The sequence below is a fragment of the Vicugna pacos genome, chromosome 11 (genome assembly GCF_048564905.1).
Source record: "Vicugna pacos chromosome 11, VicPac4, whole genome shotgun sequence".
NCBI classification, from domain to species: Eukaryota; Metazoa; Chordata; class Mammalia; order Artiodactyla; family Camelidae; genus Vicugna; species Vicugna pacos.
Window position 1 is genome coordinate 62,004,787 of NC_132997.1, and position 25,205 is coordinate 62,029,991.

The following is a 25,205-nucleotide window of genomic DNA, read 5'->3' on the forward strand; positions in this document are numbered from 1 at the left end:
CAGTCAGTAATCAGAACACAGATCCTTAATAAGTGTAGGACAGGGTCCATATTGCCCATGCTGGCTCCCACAAGCTGCATACAAACTGCTTCAGGAATATATGCACAGCTGCCTGACATTGGTCTAGGTGGCAGAGGATGGTTAGCCACTAATGCATTAAAAGCTGAAATTGACTGAAATTAACTGCAATTTACTACCCAAGATTTTCCCTGGAAGTTGCAAGCCTTCAAAAAACCCTAGAGTTGCAAGATAGTTACTTCTGTTACTTCAAACAGTTCTGCCAGTGTGGTTGCTGTCAAGGTGAGGAGATGGATTGCTGGTGCTTCCTATTCCATCATCTTTCTAGACTTCAAGTTCTTTTCACTTAAATTCTTTAGTATATAAAATGGGGATAATGACAAAATGCTTTGTCCTCCCAGGATTAATATAAGGATGAAATGAAGTAATGCATATAGAACATAGAAGGTATATAATGAAGATAAATATAATATCATTCTTATAATGTCCACTGTGGTAGATATTGTTATTAATCACTTCCCATTGATATTAGGCCTGAACATGTGCCTTTCTTTAGGCAACAAAATATGGACGGAAAATTGACATGTGTCTATTCTGGACAGAAGCTAAAGAGTCAGCACATAGTCCTATTTCCTGTTTTCTGCTATCATGGCCATTAGTGTCGAGAAGCCTAGGCCCTAGAGTAAATATCATATGAAGTAGGGTCACTGCCAACCTACAATAGACTTGTCATATGTGGAAGAGGCAAGCCTTTGTTTTGCAAGTCAAAGAGATTTTGGAGCTTGTATATTAACACAACATAACCTAGTATATTCTCACTGATACATTTTTCTCCCCCCTAGATAGCTTCTTACCATTATACATTTACTAACACAGAATTTTTGTTATACTACATCTGTCACAAAAGAAAGAAGTAAAGGGCCCTTATCTGAAGTGGCCTCTGAAAATTTCAAATACAACACTGGGTTAAGAAGTCTTTCTTTGGCTGACTTAAGAACATGTTGACCACTTAATGCACCGTAGCTATGAAATAGTCCTAGGCAGAATCAATCATTTGCAAATTAGGAACTGTGGGTATTTCCCTCTAGTTTAGGAGGAGACAAGTTAGGCAACTACAGTTTATAAACCTTCAGATGATGGGAAATTTCTCAGTGTATGGCAGACTTCAGCAGAATGAGGTTTTGAAATTAAGTACTTTCCTTTTAATAAACTAAAGAATGTTAGAAGCTAAAACATAATTTTTAAGGTAACAAGAATAGTTGGAACTTATAGCTGAAACCAAAATATTCTGTGGAAAGATTAGGTGGAAGAGATGTAAAAACAAAAGAAAAATTAATAGCATTTATTAAGCATTTAGAATAATCTAGTTTTGCTTTTCATTATATCATTCAATTCTTTCTGCAGGCATAAGAGTTAAATATTTTAAAATCTAATTTTGTAGATGAATTAAAGCCTAGGAAAGTTATGGACGTTGTCTAAGTTTACATAACTGGCAAGTAGAAGACGGAAGATATGTACCCAAGACTATCTCACTTCAGAACACCAAGTTAGTCTGAAAATTAACGTATTTCTTAAGGAGGATCAGGGAGTCTGGATTAGTTTATTAAAGCTTGCCTTAAGGAGAAAAGTGTATTATGGTTAATGTAAGCCTTGCATGTTTAGAAGGTCCTTTTCTGCTGCATAAGTTTTTTTTTTTTAAAGTGACTCCATCTAGTGTGAAAAAGAAGAAGCCCATCGTTAAATGCTGTATTTCATAAGCAGTCTAATATAATTTATATCCATTACATAATACTATTGCTTTAGATATGGCATAGATATAGATGTAGATATATGGATAAAATCAGCCCAGATAGTTCATTCCTCCCTGCCAAATACATATTTTATATAGATGAAACAACATCAAATAATCTTTCTAATTTTGCTATGCTCCATTTCAAAGTATTCTGATATTTAAAGTATGTTTACCCCAAGTCACCTGAATAAAAATATTTGAGTACCTTTTCATTTCTGTCTGTCTTATTCACTGTAGCTTTAATACTTTGAATAGTGCCTGATACATGTACATATATATACACTAGTATCTGGCAATAATATTTATTGAACAAATGGATAAATGAATAAACTATCATGATCAATTTAGTTTGCAGTGCTACTTCAACCACAAGATTTGTTGGCTATATATATCAAGAGTAGCTTTACCCTTATTATGGTTGGGTATATATCTCATTTATGCAAGGAAATGGGTCCACATTAGCTAACAAAAATTGGATGTAATATGCCTTTATGTTTTTGTTTTAAGTTGGAAAGTAAGTATATGCATTTAAGGTCTAAATGAAATGAAATGTTTAAAAAATGCACATAAGTGATAAAACATATATCAGTAAGGAAAAATAGAAGGGAATCAAGAGTGGAAAAAGATGTCAGTGAGAATCCTGGAAAACAGAAAGCTTATGAAAGCATGTTAATGAATGGAATAGCTGAAAGCATGCATGAGGGTGCTTCATGAGAGGCTGTCTTCCCAAGGAATGACATAGATAATTCAATCTTGGAGCAGCTGTTTTCAAGGGTGGGAGTAAAGAGGTGGAGTTTAAAACAGAGGTAGTTGAAGGTCTGTCTCTAGAACAGCTGTGCTAGTCAGCCATTTGTTTCAATTCTCCCTTTCTGACTGCATAAATTTGCAAAATTTGAGGTAAGTTGGAATTTACCTCAAAATAAAACATTGTGTAAAGAAATGAAAATAACTGCCTTGGGAGAGCTAAAGAAAGGTGGGTGTTGCTATCACAAAATAAAGTACTCTTTATCTTGTATCAGAGAAAATAGTGGACATCCTTCCCACTGGCTCCCTGCCCACTTGTTATAAAGTAATCCTTCTTTATAACAAGATCATCTCACGTGGATAGAGAAGCCATTTAGTTTTTTTCATACAGGGGAAAGTTCTCTTGAGAAAAGGAATTATTCTCACCACAGTGAAGGAGTCACATGCAAGCTTGCTAGGTAAATCTACCTTAAAAAAAAGTTTTTTTAATTGAAGTAAAGTCAGTTTACAATGTTGTGTCAATTTCTGGTGTATGGCATAATGTTTCAGTCATACAGATATATACATATATTTGTTTTTATATTCCTTTTCATTCTAGCTTACTATAAGATATCAAATATCCCGTGTATAAACTTGTTGTTTATCTATTTTATATATAGTAGTTAGTATCTGCAAATCTCAAACTCCTGATTTATCCCTTCCCACACCCTCTCTCTCCTGGTAACCATAATGGAATACTACTCAGCCATAAAAAAGAATAAAATAATGCCATTTGCTGCAACATGAATGGACCCAGAGACTGTCGTTCTAAGTGAAGTAAGCCAAAAAGAAAGAAAAATACAATACTATATCACTTATATGTGGAATCTAAAAAAAAAGATACAAATAAACTTATTTACAAAACAAGAACAGATCACAGAAATCTACTTTTTTTTTAACATGAAAGCAACTTAACACACTCAGATAAAAAGAAACTCAATAATATAAAAAAGAAAGTTAAACATCTGCTCTGGATAAAGCATAAGTTGTAAGACATTGGAGAAATTAAGGAAAAAAACAAAAACAAAACCCCAATTTTTAGGTTTAAAAGAATCTAAGAAAGTATTATATCTATAATAGAAGAGAGTAACCTATCCTATGAAAAAGAAAAAATATAACATAAAATAGTTATAAAATTTTAAAAATATAATTTTAATTAAGAGATGAATTAAAGCTATAGAATAAAAAATTGCTGAGAACACAGATCAAAATAACTAGTTGAAGATATGAATAATCCCCAATAATTACTATTATACTAATAACATTTCCAGAAAGAAAAAAATGGGGAAAAGGAAGTAAAAAAGCCAGAGAAATAACCAAGAATATTTATGAAACCTAAAAAGAGTAACACGTTTTTAGATCTTGACAAGACAAAAATTACATCTACATTCGCTATAATTAAGATTTTCAAATACCAAATATTTAAAAAAGAAAAACCCTTAAAACAAAATCTAGAAAGAAATTTCACTCAAAAAGATTACAATTATCCACATAGAATATTTAGAAAGCTATGAGTTACATCTTTGATATTTAATTGAATGGAAGTTAATTTTAAACCTAAATGTATTTACAGACAAATTTTCTATCAAATGTAAAGATACAATGAAGGACATGCAACGAATCAGAAAATTGATTAATTATCCATATATACTTTCTGAGGAAGTAATTTGAGAATATGCTCCAGACAAGCTAATGAAGAAAGAAGAAAAAGACACCTGGATTTCAGGAACTAATGGCTCTAATCCTGAAGTGAAATAAAGGAAATGAAAAATATAACTGTGCAGCTGATAAGGGAGCAAATAATCTCTATTTAATTAAGAGATAAGAGGAAAAAAAAGGAGTTTTGTGGCAAATTAAAGATGAACTGATTAACTTTGAGGATATGATAAAGAACCATTGTTCTTTTGTCAATAAGGAGAAAGAAAGGCCATTAGAAAGTCATGAAAAATGTACAGAAAAGTAATGATATAAATGAAAACCAAAAGAAACATGGCACGAGTTTGAGCAGTCAGTGGAATGTAAAAAAGATAATCTATTTGCTTTCAAGTCAAGGAAACTTTTCTTTCAATTGTCATTGGGTTCATGACATTAGACTCTGAGAGAAGGAAATATAATCCAAGCATTATTCAGTTCTACAATGATTGATATTTACATAGTCATGTTAATGTGCCTTCTGTTTGTTGCTTTTCAACTTTTAGAATCAATCAACCAAAAAAAAGTACACATAGTCATACTTATGAAAGAAAATGTACACCATTGTTAATAGCATAAAAAGAAAGGTACGGTCAACAAACGAGGAGGTCAAAGTGGGAAGGAGCCCTGACAGGAAAGCAGAGAGATACTTTTACCTTACATAAAAATATCAGAGACATGATGTTTAAAGTTGTTAGCAAAATAAATCAACTTTTAAGTTTATTATTTCAGTTTACCAATGCTACCAATAGTGGAACTAAAAATATCAATCTCTCTCAGGTTAGGAAATTCAAGTGAGGAAGAAGGAAAAGTGTTTGAAAGTAACCATGAGAAAAGAATATATCAACAGTTGCAAGCACTTGCCTTTGAGATAGAGCTCTAAGTATGGAAAGAAGGGTTAACAAGTGGTATCTCTTGTTTTAAAACTTGTATTGCTTGATTGTTTAGATTGCCATGGGAATGCATTTCTTTGTTTAAAAATATTACATATATCAAGACTACCTTTTGGTATGGATTAGCTTGAACACACTGAGTTGGGATTTCCCACTTGGAAAGTAGACAAAGAACATAACAAAGTTTGTTTAAGTGTAGAAGTGCCAGGAAAAAAATATGCTATTCTTTATAAAAAGAACTCTGATATGTTCATAAAAACTTCACCTGAACTGAATTACTACTGACTGAATGATAATTGACAGAATGATTTCACTCCATATCTTCAGACAAGACCAATAATAAAACCAGTAAACGAAAAAGACAAAAATGGCTTCTATGTCAGTAGCTTCTAATAGGCATAAAATAAGACTGAAAATGGTTGTAACATTCAGGTCAACACTGTAGAGTGTTTAAAAAGAGAAGCCTACACATTTCTAGCTTAAGGACATTTCAGTAACCTGCTGTCCTAAACATAGGCTTATAATTTAAAGGATCAGTATCTCTAGACAGATAATTATCTACCTGTAAAGAGAAATTCACTCAATGTCTTTAAAAAGTTACTGCAACCTAAGGTTTTATATTTGGACAGATCATATTTTTATTAGAATTTGTGAGGGACAAAAAAACAAAAACAAAACAAAACCCAAAACTATGGAAATGAAATCCCAACAGAAATTGCTTGAAATTGCCTTTCAGTTGGCTGAATAAATTTATTATAGATTTTGTCCTTCTCCAAGAATGAAAGGTTAATGAAAACAATCAAACGGCTTTCATTTTTAGGAGCAGAATATGTAATACACAAATGCCTTGATACGTTTCTCTCTCAAAATATGATAGTGTTTATATATCAACTTAATGTGCATTTATGATTGGAACTGTGTTATGCCACAGTATCTTTCCTTGCAAGACCTTGACATATTCATAATACTTTCTACTTTGCATTCTAGGTTGCATTATTTAATATGCAGGACTGTTTACTTCAGAGGCTAAAGAAGAAAAATTTTTCCATATCAATTGGGACAGGTTGGCAAAGGAAGAGATGCAAGTAATTATTTTTTCTCTTTTGTTGAGGATAAAAAATAAAAACATATATGGGCAAACTCAAGTTTATTATTAGCAATGCTATAGTAATTTTTCAAAGTATATACTGGTAAATGATAGCCCCCTGCATTTTATTATTTGTTACTGGTGACAGAACAGAAATGTAATTCTTGAGTCTTTTAAGATCATTATCAATATATTTTACTTATATAAGTTTTTGCAAAGAAGTTGTTCTTCCATATTTTTCAGGCAAAATTGTTTTGGGGTGGAATGAAATACAGAAGTAATTATTTCAGAATTTCTGTAAATGAAAAACTTTCATCCATAAACACTCAGATAATTGAGAAAATATTTATTTGTGTATGTTTATATGTATTTATTGTTATTTGTAAACTATTACAAATTTTCATTCCAGTTCTGGAAAAGTCATTTCTCAAATTAGAGTATTAGATACTTATATGCAGTTCTCAAAAATCACTAATTTTGTTTGCCTTTCCTTTCACTATATAAATCTACTACAGTAGCTCTCTCAAAGTTCACCCAAGCTGTAATGAATGAAAAAAATATATCCCCAAAACACAAAAACAGTAATTCCAAAAGATACATGAACCCCAATGTTCATAGCTGCATTATTTACAGTTGCCAAGATTGCAGCCTAAGTGTCCATCAAAAGATGAATGGATAAAGAAGATGTGGCATACTACTCATCCATATAAAGAATGAAATTTTTTAAGTTGCGGCAACATGAATGTACTTGGAGTGCATTATGCTAAGTGAAATAAGTCAGATAGAGAAAGACAAATACTGTATGATATCACTTATATGTAGAATCTAAAAAACACAACAAACTAGTGAACAAACAAGAAGCAGGCTCACAGATGTACAGAATAAACTAGTGGTTACCAGTCAGGAGAGGGAAGGGGGAGGGGCCATATAGGGGTAGACAGTTAAGAGTACAAACAATTCCATATAAAATAAGCTACAGGATATACTCTACATCACAGGGAATACAGCAATTATTTTATAACTATAAATAGAGTATAACCTTCCAAAATTGTGAATTATGATGTATGTCTGTAACATAATATTTTACATCTACTATACTTCAATTAAAAAAAAGAAAAGTAACATCCATCTTTTATCTATGAAAATTCTTTCCCCAAGCTTGCGGCAATTTTATTGAAAATGTGGTAGGGGTTTAGGGGTAGAGTACTTTTGGAGAGTTGTGGAGCACAGCAGCTACAAAAAATTATTATTTTGTGAAAAAATGTCTCTTCTTGCTGTCTTCTCTCTTTGGATTAAATATACTCTTATTTTTGACTTTTACACCAAAACCATTCCTGTGGAGCAGGGGAACAAGTTTGGACCTCCCACAGCATAGAATTAATCGTTAGGAAAATCAAACAAAACTCATTTGCTAGAATCCTCTCTTTCATAATTTACATTCCATTTCATGTAAGAATGCCAGTATCTTGGTGAGATATATAATTGATGGATACTGAAGTCCATAAATAAAGTAAACATATTCAAATCATGAAATAACTGAGTAATGAAAAAAGTTATTTGGTCAGTATTGAAAATATCTACCCATATAGGATCTTTAACTAAAGCTTTTCCTACTTGACACTTCAAAAGCAGAACTGTTGACTGAATTGACTATAATATTTGGGTAGACCCTGAGGTACAATGTTTGAAGAAAAGAGCACCAAGTTATAAATTCAATTTAGTATACAAAATGTGATGGAGGCTGCTTGGAGAATTGCAGCTCTTTCTTGTTTTTATCAACTATTGTTGCCTGGAAAAGTTCAAACCTGTAAAGGGTATTTGTGATTAAGTGGAAAGAGCTTTGATCTGGAAGTCAGAAAGTTACTAGGGGGCCATCAAGATAATTAATATCTATTAAATGATAATGATGTGCCAACAACTTAGTTAAGGGTTCTATACTACATGCCTCATCTCACTTAAATCTTACAAATTATTACATTTTACAGGTGACAAAAATGAGTTTTATAGAATTAAGCAAATTGTCAAGGCCACACACTGAGTAGCAGAACTAGAATTTGAACCCATGTTTGTCCAATCTAAGAGTCTGCATTCTTTTTTTTTTAACATTTTTTATTGAGTTATAGTCATTTTACAATGTTGTGTCAAATTTCAGTGTAGAGCACAATTTTTCAAATTATACATGAGCATACATACATTCATTGTCACATTTTTTTTCGCTGTGAGCTGCCACAAGATCTTGCATATATTTCCCTGTGCTATATAGTATAATCTTGTTTATTTATTCTACACATGCCTGACAGTATTTACAAATTTTGAACTCCCAGTCTATCCCTTCCCACCGCCCTTCCCCTGGCAACCACCAAGTTTGTATTCTATGTCTATGAGTATGTTTCTGTTTTGTATTTATGTTTTTTTTTTTTTTTTTTTAGATTCCACATATGAGCGATCTCACATGGTATTTTTCTTTCTCTTTCTGGCTTACTTCATTTAGGATGACACTCTCCAGGAACATCCATGTTGCTGCAAATGGTGTTATGTTGTTGGTTTTTATAGCTGAATAGTATTCCATTGTATAAATATACCACCTCTTCTTTATCCAGTCATCTGTCGATGGACATTTAAGCTGTTTCCATGTCTTGGCTATTGTAAATAGTGCTCCTATGAACATTGGGGTGCAGGTGTCTTTTTGAAGTAGGGTTTCTTCTGGATATATGCCCAGGAGTGGGATTCCTGGGTCATATGATAAGTCTATTCCTAGTCTTTTGAGGAATCTCCACACTGTTTTCCACAGCGGCTGCACCAAACTGCATTCCCACCAGCAGTGTAGGAGTGTTCCCTTTTCTCCACAGCCTCTCCAGCATCTGTCATTTGTGGACTTTGGAATGATAGCCATTCTGACTGTGTGAGGTGATACCTCATTGTAGTTTTGATTGGCATTTCTCTGATAATTAGTGTTACTGAGCATTTTTTCATGTGCCTATTGATCATTTGTATTTCTTCATTGGAGAATTGCTTGTTTAGGTCTTCTGACCATTTTTGGATTGGGTTGTTTGTTTTTGTCTTATTAAGTCATATGAGCTGCTTATATATTCTGGAGATCAAGCTTTTGTCAGTTTCATTTGCAAAAATGTTCTCCCATTCCGTAGGTTGTCGTTTGTTTTACTTATGGTTTCCTTTGCTGTGCAGAAGCTTGTAAGTTTCATGAGGTCCCATTTGTTTATTCCTACTTTTATTTCTATTGCTTGGGTAGACTTCCCTAGGAGAACATTTTTGAAATGTATGTCAGATAATGTTTGCCTATATTTTCTTCTAGGAATTTTATTGTATCTTATCTTATGTTTAAGTCTTAGATCCATTTTGAGTTTATTTTTGTGTATGGTGTAAGGGAGTGTTCTAGCTTCACTGATTTACATGCTGCTGTCCAGCTTTCCCAACACCATTTGCTGAAGAGACTGTCTTTATTCCATTGTGTATTCTTGCCTCCTTTGTCGAAGATTAGTTGACCAAAAGTTTGTGTGTTCATTTCTGGGCTCTCTATTCTGTTCCATTGGTCCATATGTCCGTTTTTGTACCAATACCATGTTGTTTTGATTACTGTAGCTCTATAGTATTGTCTCAAGTCTGGGAGAGTTATTCCTCCAGCCTTTCTTTTTCTTCAGTAATGTTTTGGCAATTCGAGGTCTTTTGTGGTTCCACATAAATTTTATTATGATTTTTTCTAACAGCCTTCATTCTTAAATAATATGCTATACTCCCCTGCCAAGGACATATCAGCTTCTAAGACCTATTCATTTTATGAGCTAGATTTGGGGCCTTGGAAAACATTGCTGTTTGTCAAATGATGATTTTACATATTAATTTTGGTATTAAAACTCTAGATATTGTCAAGCAAGGTATATAGCTGTTTCAGTGAGGGTGATTCTGAAATGCATGGATTTCCATTATTAGCACAGGCTAGAGGAATAAACATGATTCAGCCTCTGTCTAGATTATCAGGTCACAGAAGGCAACCTTGGTTGCTCTGATTTGAGCTCTTGGCATTTACCAAAGTTTTCTGCAGAGGCACTGCTGCTGTTTAATCAGTGTACATTCAGCGCCTCTGGGGGCTTGGTAACCTGTGTGATACTGTGTGGTACATTTCTTCTCGTATTATGACATTGAAATAGCCATTAGAAGTAAAAATAGTATTTTCTGCTTTCCTCAATATTTTTAAGGAGATGGAATTTAAGGTAAGGCCTGACAGAGTTACAGAATGAAATGGCTTTGGTGATCTGTGCAGCCATGCACTGAGATGGATGGATGTTTTGACATACACTTTTAGTGTCAAGTACAAATGGAACAATGTACTGACTAACAATAATATCTAATGAAAAAGGCTGTAAAACTAAGAAGTAATGTTTTGAATATTGGACGTAAACTACTCCTTTAATCTTACCCCATTCCTGCTTGTTTCTGAACAGCAGTCCTCACCTGTCCTCTAGCTTTCCTAATAATTTGCAACTTCTTTGGCTCCCATCATGCTTTGGTACTAGGCATATACCACTAAAACAGAGCGTGCCAAATTGACCTCACATTTTTTCAGCCTTAATTTTATTTTGAAACATTGAGATGGATGCAAAACTTTCAAACATTCACTTTAAGAAAATGCTGTATTAGTATAATACGTGTACACAAGGGTAGTTTCTGAGTAAATGCTGCAGCTTCCCTTTGAGAAACAGATGTCATAAATCAATTAGACAGAAGTAAACTTCAGATTAGAGTAGTACAGAAATGAGATTGCTCTGACCATCTGAGATGGCTATCAGGATGTGCAGTGGCATTTGTGCATGTTATGAAGTTGATTATCCTGCATCTAAGCTCTAGCAAGGTTATACCTCTGATGCTGTCTTTGATATTAAGGAATTTTGCATTGATAGCAGGTAGGCTAGGATGAAAGGAACTCAAATATTCAAGCATGTAAAAGATTGGGTTGTGAAAGAAGATTATAGAAAGAGGCAATACTATTACAATGCAGAGACTGAGTTTGAATAAGTAGAAGCCAAAGGGTATTTGATAGTAGTTTAACCTACAGGGAAATGATGCAATTATACATATATTATAAACCAACTAAACTACTTGAAGACTCAGCCATGTTCAAGGATGAAATACAATTTTGTAAGATCAGAAAATAGGACTTTGTATCTTTGCCTATGTCTTTTTACATTACATTATTTTTCTCTACATTAGATCAAAGAAAATCTAACAAAAACTAACTAAATATAATTGAAGAATAAGTGAGAACTAGAGTTAAAATGCAGGCTATAAATACAGGATACAGAGATCTAAGGAAATTTTTACAAAGAGTCAAAAGAGGTAGATACAGGCATTTATAGGTAGGGAGATATGGAGAAAGGCTTGTGTGACATTATGGAGGTGGACAGTATTTGGAGGAATTCTCAGGACTTGGAGAATAACTATAGGCTTGACTTTCAAATTTTGAGCATGTGGAATTGCTGACAAAGCACTGGAAAAGCCTTAATGTATTAAAATGAACTAGAGACTCTATACGATGCTTTTTAAAAAACCCTGTAATTTCCAGAATAATGTAGAGATTATTTATAGAATGTATGGAAGTCCACGAAAGGGTTGTTTTTCAGATCAGACCTAGACCAAACAGCAGTCAGTGGATCTACTAAATCAGAGTAACACAGTGACTGTTTTAAAAGATAAAAATGTCAAGCTTACTTCTAATGATTCCACATCTGAGGTAAAGCCTGGAAATATATTCATAAGGATGTTCCTCAGTTAATTCTGATGTTTGGCAAGCCTTGAGGAACACTTCCTACACATCTTATAAATACAGAAAAATCTGTGTTTAGTAATTTTAGATAGCAAATTGCAGGTAGGGAGAGAATGAGGAGAAGGTGGCCAGATAGGCTAAAACTATCTCAGCAGTGACTTGCATTGCTTAATCTGTCAATCACTGATTATGAAGAGTTCAAAAATGAAACAAAAAAAATTCTTCTTGACTACAGACTCTTTTTGACTGGCATAATTAGGTCGCTGCAGTGTTGCCTAGGGAATTTCTCCAGATTAAATTGCCAAATTAGATTGTGTAGTGGTAATTCTACTTCCAACTAAAGCAGTCAGAATTGAACAATTCTGTGTAATGTTAACAAGTAGGCATTAAAGGTCTAGTTCTCAGACCTGATGCCATTAAAACACAACCGCCAGTTTTCAAGTAGTCTTTTATGGGCAAAAGATGAGCTTTTCAATATTATTAGATAAAAACACATTTATAGCTTCTTACTTGCTTGAATACCTTTACTCAAAATTTAGTGAGAACGAAATTTTTTCTAAAAATTGGTAAATTAATGTAACTGAAAATAGCATATCACAATTGAGTTGAAAAATGATAGAAACAATTAAAATACAGTGGGTAAAATATATTTAAAAAACAGATTCTGTTGAAGAAAATTACCATATTATAAACCTTAATTGAGTGACGGTAAATTTAAAAATCTGTGTTAGACTGAATAACAACATCCTAAGATACCCAGATCCTAATCCCTGGAACCAGTGAATATTACTTTATATGGCAAAAGAGACTTTGCAGAAGTGATTAAATGAAGGGTGTTGAGGTGGAAGATCATCTTGGAATACCTAGTGGACCCTACATATAATCACCAGTGTCCTAATAAGAGGGAGGCAAAGGAAGAGTTGATTACGAAAGGTGGAAAGCAACTAACCTAGGACGGAAATGGAAGGAAATCTGAAGATGTTACTCTGCTACCTTTGAAGATGGAGGAAGGGGCCATGAGTCGAGGAAAGCTGCTCTAAAGGCTAGAAAAGACAAGGAAGTGCTTCTGCCCTAGAACCTCTGAAGAGAGTTCAGCCCTACTGACACCTTGCTTTTGGACCAGCAAAACTGATTTCTGATTTCTGGGCTCTAGAACTGCAAGAGAACTTATTTGTGCTGTGTTAAGTCACCAAATTTGTAATAATTCGCTACAGAAGCAATAGGAAATTAATACAAAATCCTTGAATGTAATTGACTCTGTGAAGTGAAGGCCAAAATGTTCTTAAGATTAAAAAAAAAAATAGATCTTTCATAAGGCAACTCTAACTGATGTATAATTTAGAAAACTCTCCCTTGTATGCTTTTCACTTTGTAATCTCAGCTGCTAAAGTCTCAATGTTTTTTGAGCAGTGTAATTTGGTTTATTAAAGTATTCCACAGAATGATTTAGTCTTAGGACAATTTGTTAAAAGGATTAGGCCAGAGTTAACGTTTTGTTTAGCAATTAGCAATCAATTGCTCAACAGTCATTGAACAGATAACATGTGTCTAGCACAGGCATAGAAAACCACAAAAGAAATAGGAAAGTATACAATCTGAGTTGACGGAGCAATTAGTGGTCGTTTAGTCCACTTCCTATGGTCACCCAAATCATGTAAACTTACTGCAGCCTTATTTCAGTATCTCCATTAATAAGAAACTCACTACTCCACAGCCTATTTCACTGTTAGTGAGCTCTAAATAGTAATAAAAGTATTTTTATAAACCCATATTTTCCTTTTTACACTCTCCAGAAATTAATCCTGGTTTTGTTCTAAGGAATTCTACAGAAACCTACTATCTTCTGGGTTTGTATCATCAAATATCTCAAAAAGGATTGTTTGAATGACATCATCTCTTCTCTTGAGGACAAATTTCTAGGCCCTTTAACCTCTCCTTTTAGTAACATCTTTTCTAGATCAATCACTATTTCTACAACTATGGAAACAGTGGTGATAGGGAGACAGACTTTTGTGCTGTGCCAATTTAATCTATTCTCCTAATAGAAGTCAGACTACAATCCTAAAGATGCATATTGCACAGTAGGAAGTAATAAATATTGGATTGACATTTGAAAAGGCAAAATCTGTAGTTAACTATTTTATTAGAATGAAAGCCCTTTAAACAGAACAAAAATCCACATTTCTTACCATGGCAGGGACTTTAAGTGTCTCTCCCCCACTATCTTCTTAATTGCATTTCTTGACATGTTCTAACAACCACTGTTTCAGCATTGCTAAATTATCTATGGTCTGCCCATTGTTCATGCACCCTTACACCAGTATATTTTGACTCACACTTTTCCCTAGGCTTGAAATAAATGTTCTCTATCGAATACTTCTTCTGTCAAGATTCATAAAAAGGACAGTTGCTCTGTTGGACCTTCTCTGATTCCTCCAGGAGGAAGAAAGGCCTCCTCTCTTCTCTCTTAGCCCCATGGGTTTATCTCTGGTAAAACACATGACTTTGTGTATATGTCTGAGTCCTTTCTTACACTGTGAACTTGTTTAAGGCAAAGATCACACTTTTCTTTTTCAACTAGATGCCCCTAGGGCTTGGCATATGATGCACATTCAAAAAATAATTGTTCAATAAATGGTCTCCTATCATTAACTCAAAATATTAGGATGGAAGAAGCTCTGGTAATAATTTTCATCTACCATAATTATAGGAATACGTACAACTGAAGACAAATGATTGATTTTCTAGAGTAAGGCTCACTTGTTTTATGTCATAACATTGAAGATCCAAGGTGCCAGATCCAAGTTATTTGGACCACCTTAGACAGCAAGGCTAAAGCCCTTATCTGCTGTGACTCACAAGACCTGGTTTCTTCATTTTAACTTATTACATTCTTGGCATCAGCAATTTCTTTTTATTTTCTCCCATACTCCTTTTGTGATTTTCTTGCTTCAGTCCCTTGACTTATTTCTGACTTCCCTTTCTATTGTCTAGATCTGCTAGATGTTGGAAACTGTCTCTCTTTCTAACTCTATCCGAATGTTGCCACACTCTAGCATGACTTGTTTAGTTGAATTATGCATATTGTGTTGAATTGTTCATCTTTCTTCATTCCTTTCAAGTATATTTACTGCGTGATGCTTAGTGTCAGGCATACAAGTAGCTGCAAGCATAGTAAATGTACGCAGTGAGCAAGGATAGTAACTTAGAAATAGGTAGATAAGACAGAACTACGTCTCAAGAAGCATGTGATTAGAACAAAGGTGCCATTAAAGTCAGGGAAGCAGGCCAGACTCAATATACAAGAAATATTAGAGATCTATGAGCAGGTTAAAAGTAGCAAGAGTATCCACAAGAACCCAAACAGCATAAGTGCCAGAAGGCATACAGAAGTGATTGGTTCATACTTGGTCATACCTGACAAAGGTGGAGAATCTATTGACTTAATCCTTGATCCTCTATTTTTATAGATAAATGCATAGTATCAGCATTACATCATGGTTTGTAAAAATGCAGATACTTGTTCCTCATTCTGGAACTGAATCACAACAGGTATTTTAACAAGATCCCTAGATGACTTCTATGAGAACCACTGGACTAAAACATTTCCAACAGGCAAATTCTAATAAGTGAAACTTTCTAGATAATTGAGTGTCTCATTATGAATATGTTAGAAGGCTTATAAAGGAGTTTTTGCCCTGTAATCCTTCTCCATTAGAAGACTACTTTGGGGTTCATGGGGAGGGGAAGGGAAACGAAAAAAAAAATCCTATTTGCTGATCACATATTCTATGCCAGGTACTGTCAAGGAATACAATAGTTAACAAGAGAGTCCAAATTCTTGTTCCCAAGAATAGTCAATTGGGAAATGATCTGAAATAAGTAATTACGAGAGAGTGTGCGCAAAATCAGGATTGGGGAAGAACAGAATGCTTCTGGAGCACACAGCAGGGAGATGTGGTGATATTAGTGCTCTCCACCCTGTGTGAATGCTGTGGTCAGCCATTCCAGGAGTGATTCTCTCTCTCTAGCACTCTAGAATTTATGGCTTGCTTGCCCCTTGCCTGGAACTATTTAGATGATCTCTATTCCTGACATTTCTGCTTTCTCTGCCACTTAGCAAAATTTTTTCATTTATTTCACATTCACCCTTCATTTCATTACTTCACTGTCTGCCCCTAACCTGTTCTATCCAGTCAATCTCAAATCTTTTTACCTTCAACATATGACCTTGCCTCCTATTTTAATGAGAAGATTGAAGCCATCCATATTTCTCAGCATCTGCCTTCTTGTCATCTTAGCTGCTTCTAACAATCACTTAATTTTTACCAATTTCTTTCTGTTTTCCTCCTGTTCTAAAGGCAAAGGGTAACCTTATTTTTCAGGGCTGGCATCCCCATCTGTTCCTCCTCAAAAACTCCTTTAGTTTTCTCTCTCCTGTTTTTGGAAGTATCAGTTGATTCTTCTCCATTCACTTCATTCTAAGCTTTTATCCATGTACAAATGGTAATTTCAGTCTAAAAATATTTTCACAAGATCTTGATTCCTCAGCTTCCTTACTCTCATCATCAAACTTTAGGTCAGTTGGAAATTTCCCATATAATACCTGTAAGTGTGTCTGGAATTTAGGATAGGGGTTGTAAAATTTATCTGTTGCTTCTATTTCTCCACTACCAAGATTTACCCCCTTTTTCTTATGTTCAGATTATTATCATCAATATTAGTGGTAGTATTGCCCTTAGCTCCTCTCTCTCTCTGCTCTGCCTTTGTGGCAAATATCTCCATACAATTGTAGAATCTCTTCAAAGAACATGGGTCTCCTCCAATTAAATCCTGCTTCCACTAGTTATGACTTAGGTGAAATTGTCAAGCTACTTAGCCATTCCACCTCTATTTGATACTTGTAATATTGGGGTAATAATTATGCTCACCTCACTGGGTTGCTGTAAAGGTTACATAAATTAATCTTTTGAAAGAGCTTACAAAGTAACCACTCAAAAATCTAAACTATTATTATTTTTTAGCCATCACTTATTACCTATCTTCTAGGGGATATACCTGTCAAAGGTGTCTAGATTAATCAAGTTATTAATGCTGTGCCCTGTATGTAATTCATAATCAGTTGTATAAATCCAACTCTCATTAGGTAGAGCCTAGACATACTAGAGCCATGATATTTTTTCTCTTTGAGACTAATTCATTGCATGCTAAGTATGGCTAATACCATCTTTTTATAAAGTTGCTGAAAGTGTTAACTAAGGCATTGTACATGAAGCACCGAGAAAAGTATATGAGGCATACAAATGCTAGTACTATCATCATAATCACCATCATTATCATTATTCCTCCTCCTTAATTGTTGGCAGTCTGTTTCCTTGTACCATTTCATGAAAAGATTTTCTTATATGGGACCTTGCAGTAACCAAATCAAATGGCTCATTTTTAGTCATTATTAGTGACCTACTTTTTTGAAAAGCACTTATTCTTTGTTTCAACTCCCAGTTTATTTTTCCTTCTTTCCTGACTGTTTTCCTCCTTTCATCTCTCAGATTATAATTTCCTATAATTCTTCAACTTTTTTCACCTCAAAAATACCACCTATTTCCTAGGTTTTATTATTTCTTCCACAATATACATATCTTTAGTCTCGATCCCTATCCTAAGGATTATAAATATTTTCACATCCATATGGGAAAATTTCCTTCTGCCCATCCAATAAGCACTTTACACTAAACGCATCTTATTTACTAAAACACACCTTCCTTTGGAAAATTATTTACTTTTTTAAAACCACCATTATCTCCATGAATCCAGTTTTTCAATATAATTTAATTATTTGGTCAATCTATTTATTGTTCCTCAAAACCATCTCCCACACTCATCCATTTTTCTCCAGTCAGGTGATAGGGAAATGGAGGAAAAAGCATGAATCTCCAGACCTCCCACAGTACATCACTGAGGATTGAAATTACATTCTCCAAGTGAAAGCTGCCTGCAGATGAAGGGAAGAAGAGTATTTCAATCATTGCATATTATAGTAGATACAATTATGAGTCTAAAATCAAATATACATGGTTTTAAATCCTGGCTCCATTCCCCACACTACTTAAATATGTGATATTAATAGAAAGTTATTAATCTTTCAGACTCATTTTCTCATCTGGAAATTGAGAATACTAATAATACTTATCTCATATGGTGTTGTGCATATTAAATAAAATAATAAAAGGGTTATTGCATTACATGCTTTCAACAAATGGTAGCTATTATGATTATAGCCATACATTTATATTGATTGTTTAAATTATTATACATAATATTTACACATTTAGCTTTTATTTTAATTCCCATCCTCACCCTGGTTAGAAGAATAGGGCCCCTTTGTCCTGTTTCCATGGGTATCAGGTGTAGTGGTCTACCTCTGATTTATTTTTTGATCCAATAAAATTCCCAAGAGTACCAGCTGAAACTCCCTAACGACTCTTTTCACAGATGTCTGTTCTCATTTCCAGGTGTATAAGGAGAATGTCACCTTCCTAAAGCAGTTAATGCACCCACAGTTCAGTTATAAAAACCTTCTGCATAACTTTCACCAATAGATAAGACTTTGAACTGGGTGTTAAAATGGAAGCATAAATGTCATTTCTACTTCAACAGTTAAAGCCTAATGATGCCTCTGAAAATAAACAGTGTGTGACAGAAGGGCAGGTTTGTTTTTCTGGAGGCAGACAGTTGATAAATATAAAAATGTTCTTTGCAGGTCTAATAATTTTTCAACTCACAAAAACCTATAGTGCTGTAAGATTTGATGTCAAGCACATGACTGAGTGACTTTTCCAAATTTCCAGAACTATATACCACGTTGCATGTGGAATCTGGGTTCTCGAATCACCTGGGTTCATATACTGATGCACATCGTGTATAGAATACTATCCAACTATGTTTTGAACACAGTTTTTATATACTTAGCAAAAGGGTATCTCATTCACCTAGTTATTTTTCAAACTAGTAGTAATTGTAAGTTATCTTATAAATTATGATAAACAGAACATAGAAAAACATAAATATAGCTCATTTGTCCTATATACTGTGACCAAAAATTAATTTATTTTAGGCTACCATCATTCATAGTATAAGACATCACTAGAAACTAGGTATCTTGAAATATAATGACAGGAAATAATACATTTGGAATAGCAATACTTTCTTCTTTTTAAATATAATTTTGTAAAATATAGAACATAGGTTAAATACAGCAAGAAGTCAGTACCTTCAGAGAGGTTGATAACTCATATAAAAACATTTTTATTTCATTTATTTTAGGGAAAATTCAATAAAATGGATATATGATTTCATAGATTTTTTTTAAACTGTAATTAGGTGATTCAATATTAAAATATGTATTGTGTCTATGTTGAGTACTTTCTGTAGTCTGGGAAAATAAACAATATAAAAACTTTGACTCCAAGGAAATTTTATTTGTGACATCAGATACATGCACTCACAAATTAAAAACATGATAATATTTAGTAATAATTCTATACACACTTACATAATGAAAGATAAAAACCAGTATTATTAGCTTCATGATTTCAGAGTGGGAATTTGTGTCTTTCCCTTGGCAGATGGCCCATGTGGGGAATTAAATGAGATAAAATATTGGATAAGTGAGTAAATGTCAAATTGCAGAATAATATGTGGAATGCATTTTTCCCATAAATAAACCCAAATATATTTTTAATTACACAAAGACAGGTATAACTAAGAAGATTTTCATATTTAAATATAGCATTAGGAGGTTTTTCCCCCAAACTTGGAACATCTGGCTGGCATGAAATTTTATACATTGTTTCTCTTTAAATAGGATGGTTTATTATTAATGAATACTTAACTCTCTGAAATTCACAGTTGTGAGGTTCTCGCACTGTGAATCTCATAATGAGTGAAGAATATAAACACATATCCTATGAATTTGCCATTTTAGAATGGAAGAAATATAGACAAGTACTTCAACCAGTGTATGATCTCATGGAGGAAAAGAAATGGCTTCTGTACATAAATAGTAAGTGTAGACAAGTTTGAGGAGAATAAGGGAAAGTTTCTCTGAGGTTAAATAAAAATCAGCAAGGAAAAACAGATGGAGAGAGAACATCATAAGCAAAAGCCTAGAGATTAGAAAGAGCAAGAAAGTTTTGATGAAATAATGGGTTGGAAAGATAATTGATACTTAAATACTATTCTCATGGACATGTTGAAGGGAAAACATATATCCTGAAGTAAAGCACAATATGACAGATTTGTTGCTAGTTTAACTACTTAAAATGTTTTTAAGAAAGCTAAATGTAAAAATCCTTAATTATTACTGAGTGGATGAAAACATGCCACAGAGCTCTGTGCTTCCCCCATTTTTTTTTTTTTTTGTTCAGTTCAACAGCTCAGCAAACATTTATTCAGCCACCACAATGAGTCAGATACAGTGCCTGGTAAGCAGGATGCTGAGACACAAATGACTACATATCATAATGATTTTATTAACCTATCTTCAATTTCACTGATTCTTTATTCTCCTGCCTAAGCCTGCTGTTGAGCTCCTCAAGTGAACTTTAAATTTCAGTTATTTGTACTTTTCAACTCTGAAATTTCTATTTGGTCTTTTAGTATAATTTGTATCACTTTATTGATAGTCTCTATTAGTTGAGATATCATACATTCCTTTAGTTTTTTCCAGATATGTTTCCCTTTAGGTCTCTGAACATATTGAAAATTGCTGAGATAGAATGTTCTTCCTCTAACTTCAACATCTGGGCTTCCTAAGGAACAGCTTCTAATGACTAATGTTTCTTGTTCCTATGTATCATCCATACATTCTTCTTTGCATTTTAAATAATTGTTTGTTGAAACTGAACATTTGAAATAATATAATGTAGTAGCTCTATATATGAGATTCTGCATCCTACCCCTCTGCAGGGTCTGTTGTTTTGGCTATTTATTGTTATCACAGTTTTTCTTGGTTAGTGACATTACTAAGATAATTCTGTAAAGTCTGTATTTTTTGTCATGTGTGGCCACTGAAGTCCCTGCTTGTTTACCTTAATTGCCAGCTAGTTATTAGATAAAAATTTTCTTAAATTTCTGGAACCAGTAAGTCTTCCAGTCTTTGTGAAGGGATTCTGTGTGCAAGTTGGGACACAGCTTTAACACTCAGGAAAACAATTTGCAATTCTTACTTAGCCTTCGCTTATTGCTTGCACATAACCTTAAGGTCAGCTAGAGATAAGAACTTTAGGGTCTTTTCAGGTCTTCCTTTTTTTGAGCACAGCCTGGGCATATCCACAGTCCCACTCATTTGTGTGGCTTTGAAGATAATCTAGAGTCTGTCAAAATTCTTTGAACACCCCACACACACCACGGACATCTCATTTTCTCTTTTTTTCCCCTTTGAACATTTTGTTAGCCTATAGTTTGCCTCAATTGTTATCTACTGCCTGAAGGGCTCTGATGTTAAACAATTATAATTGATATTTTTTTCCGAAGCACCCCCAGGATAAATGCTGTTCACCATAGATTCAGATCAAATAAAGACAAATCTTGCGAGTGAGGTCTTCTAGGGAACCACTAGAAATATCAAATAATTTTAATTATCTATTAATGAAGTTTTAAAGAAGCTTCAAACACAGTCTCGTGTAGTGGCTAATCGGCTGCTGGTTTTCACCAAGATTGCAGGTTGATGGTTTTTAAGGCTACTGTGGACCCAGAGAGATGGCGAAGAAGGAGGACTGAAATAGATTACATTTTAATACCCCAAATTTCACTGTTTTTACCAAGATTCAGTTCATTTTCTTGAAGAAATGCTCCACAGATTTCTGCAAGTGGTTAGCTAGTTTATTCTGAAAAAGCTGATTTGGCCATTTTGTCGGCACTCTCATTGTTTTTTCTTTTTATTGAAGTATAGTTGATTTACAATATTATATTAATTACAAATGTACAATATAGTGATTCAATATTTTTATAGATTATACTCCATGTAAAGTTGTTACAAAATAATGCATATCCCTGTGCTGTACAATATATCCTTGTTGCTTATCCATTTCATACACAGTAAAATACCTTCCTGTTAGTCCTACAGGTCTTCCAAGCAGCCAAGGGGGCTTGTCTTCCCTGTGTCATACTTCAAGGCTGGGACACCCAATATGTGGCTCTAACAGCTCAATCTCCAGGGAGGATTTCCACCCCATGTAATCTCCCTTTTCCTATGAGTTCCCTCCCAGGGGCACAGGTCCAGACCTGTTCGCTTCTCTTCCCTTCCTAGCCAATTCTGTGTGGATTTTCCTTACAGCCTTCCTTGTATAGGAGTTTTTCTGCCAGTCTTCAGTTAGTTTCCAGTGACAATTATTTCACATGTAGATGTATTTTTGGTGTGTTGATGAGAGGGGGTGAGTTCCTTGTCCTCCTATTCTGCAATCTCGATCTCCTTTCCCTCTCAATTCTTTTTTTGAAGAGAGGATTTTCAGAGTCCTTTCTCTAAAATTTTTATTGGCCTTACAGGAACTTGTATTATATAGTATTCATCCTACCTCTTACTTGGCCTTGGTTTGATATTAGCCCTATGGATGGACATAGCTTTCCTCCACTCAGTTTTTCTTAAACAACTTTAATCATGTTTTCTTCTCAAGAGATTGCCTGGAAAAACTTAAGTAAAGAAAAACCTCAAGTAAATAAAAACCTCTTTTTTTCTAAATACAGTGGTCAGATCTTAGTCTTCATCTTCCTTGGTCTTTCACTAGCATTGATAGTCTATCCCCCTTTATATCATCCTTGAAAATTTTATTACTTGTCTTCCAGTCCACCAAGCTCTCCTATTTCTCCTTTACTGGCCTCTCTTTCTGAGGTTTCTGGACTGAGTCCTCTTCATATGACATTTTTTTGTCATTTTAATCCTGGGCTTTAGTCCACGGATTACTCTTTTCTATCTGCACTTATTCTTTTGGGAATCTTAACCGGGTTTGCAAATTAAATGTTATAGAGGTATTTTATACCTAATCTATTCCAAATCCAGCATCTTAAATTCCCCTGTCCACACTTCCTACTCCTTCAGTTTTCCCTTTTTCAGTCCATAGTAAACACGTTATTTCAGTTTTTTAGTACAAAATCTTTGGAGTTGTGGTGGCTTTAATGAGTGTAGAATTAAAGCAGAGGAAATGAATACATTGTCAAGTGGTTTTTTATCTAGACCATGGTGAGTCCTCATGGTTAATTCTCATCCTATAAAATAATACTTCTTTCTTATGCTTGTGATGGTTTATTCAGTATTAATGTCTCTCATTTTGGAGGATGCCATTTAAACTGTTTAGCCTCTTTTTTCTACATTTCACGAAGACAATTTCCATCCTGTTTAGGCAACATGTCTTGATGTAGAGTACAATATAAATAACAAGATTTCAGATAATTACAAGTGCACCACAATCTGCTTAACTGAGATAACAACCATGTCATCTTCATTGATGGGTTGAGATATTAATAGTGTTTTAGTCACACATTCATTATGATTCCTTTCTTTTACTCCCACAAAGGATTAGTCTTACATTTTGTGTGAAATTTTGTTTTTAGGGCCATTTCAACCCCAGCTTCTTCGAGGGTATCATACTTTCTCACTTATATACTCTTACATTATTCAAGTAGCTTATTGATTTCGTTTTGCTTCTTTACAATATAGAATTAAGAAATGTGATAGGACCATAACATACTTCTCTTTAATTTTTTTAAATCAATATAAATCAGTTCATCCAGATAAAAATATATAATTCTTTCAAGCATATCCATTGATGATAACAAAACCTAACTTAATTGTTGATTAGTTCTAAAGATAGCATGGAGAAAAAAAAATGATAACAATGACTACAAAGTAAGAACAATAAAATTAGTGTAGTGTTCTCATTGGGAGAACTAGGAGTTTTCATGTAAACTTGAAGAAACATCTCACACAGGTTTCTGCTGTTTCTAACATTTTTTAAACTGAAGTATAGTCAGTTTACAATGTTGTGTCAATTTCTGGTGTACAGCATAATTTTTTAGTCAGACATATACATACATATAGTCCTTTTCATATTTTTTCATTATAAGTTCATTGTAAGATATTAAATATAGTTCCCTGTGCTATACAGAAGAAATCTGTTGTATATCTATTTTATATATAGCAGTTAGAATCTGTAAATCTTGAACTCTCAATTTATCCCTTCCCACCCTCTTTCTCCACTGGTAACCGTAACTTTGTTTTCAATGTCTATGAATCTGTTTCTGTTTTATAAATAAGTTCATTTGTCTCATTTTTTAGATTCCACATATGAGTGATATCATATAATATTTTTCTCTCTCTTTCTGGCTCACTTCATTTAGAACAACGATCTCCAGGTCCATCCATGTTGCTGCAAATAGCATTATTTTATTCTTTTTTATGGCTGAGTAGTATTCCATTGTATAAATATACCACAGCTTCTTTATCTAGCCACCTATTGATGAACATTTAGGTTGCTTCCATGTCTTGGCTATTGTAAAGCATTCCATGCTGCTATGAACATTGGGGTGCATGTATCTTTTTGAATTAGAGTTCCCTCCAGATATATGTCCAGGAACGGGATTATTGGATCATATAGTAGGACTATTTTTAGTTTTTTGAGGAATCTCCATACTTTTTTCCATAATGGCTGCACCAAACTACATTGCCACCAGCAGTGTAGGAGGGTTCCCTTTTCTCCAGAGCCTCTCCAGCATTTATTGTTTGTGGACTTTTGAATTAGCCATTCTAATTGGTGTGAGGTGATACCTCACTATGGTTTTGATTTGCATTTCTCTGACAATTAGCAATAATGAGCATTTTTTCATGGTGGCCATCTGTATGTCTTCACCAGAGAATTGCTTGTTTAGGTCTTCTGCCCGTGTTTGGATTGGGTTGTTTGTTTTTTGTTATTAAGCTGTATAAGCTGTTTATATAGTATGTAAATTAAGCTCTCACATCATTTGCAAATATTTTCTCCCATTCCATAGGTTGTCTTTTTGTTTTGCTTATGATTTCCTTTGCTGAAAAAAAAGCTTATAAGTTTGACTAGATCCAATTTGTTTATTTTTGTTTTTATTTCTATTTCCTAGGTAGATTGCCCTAGGAGA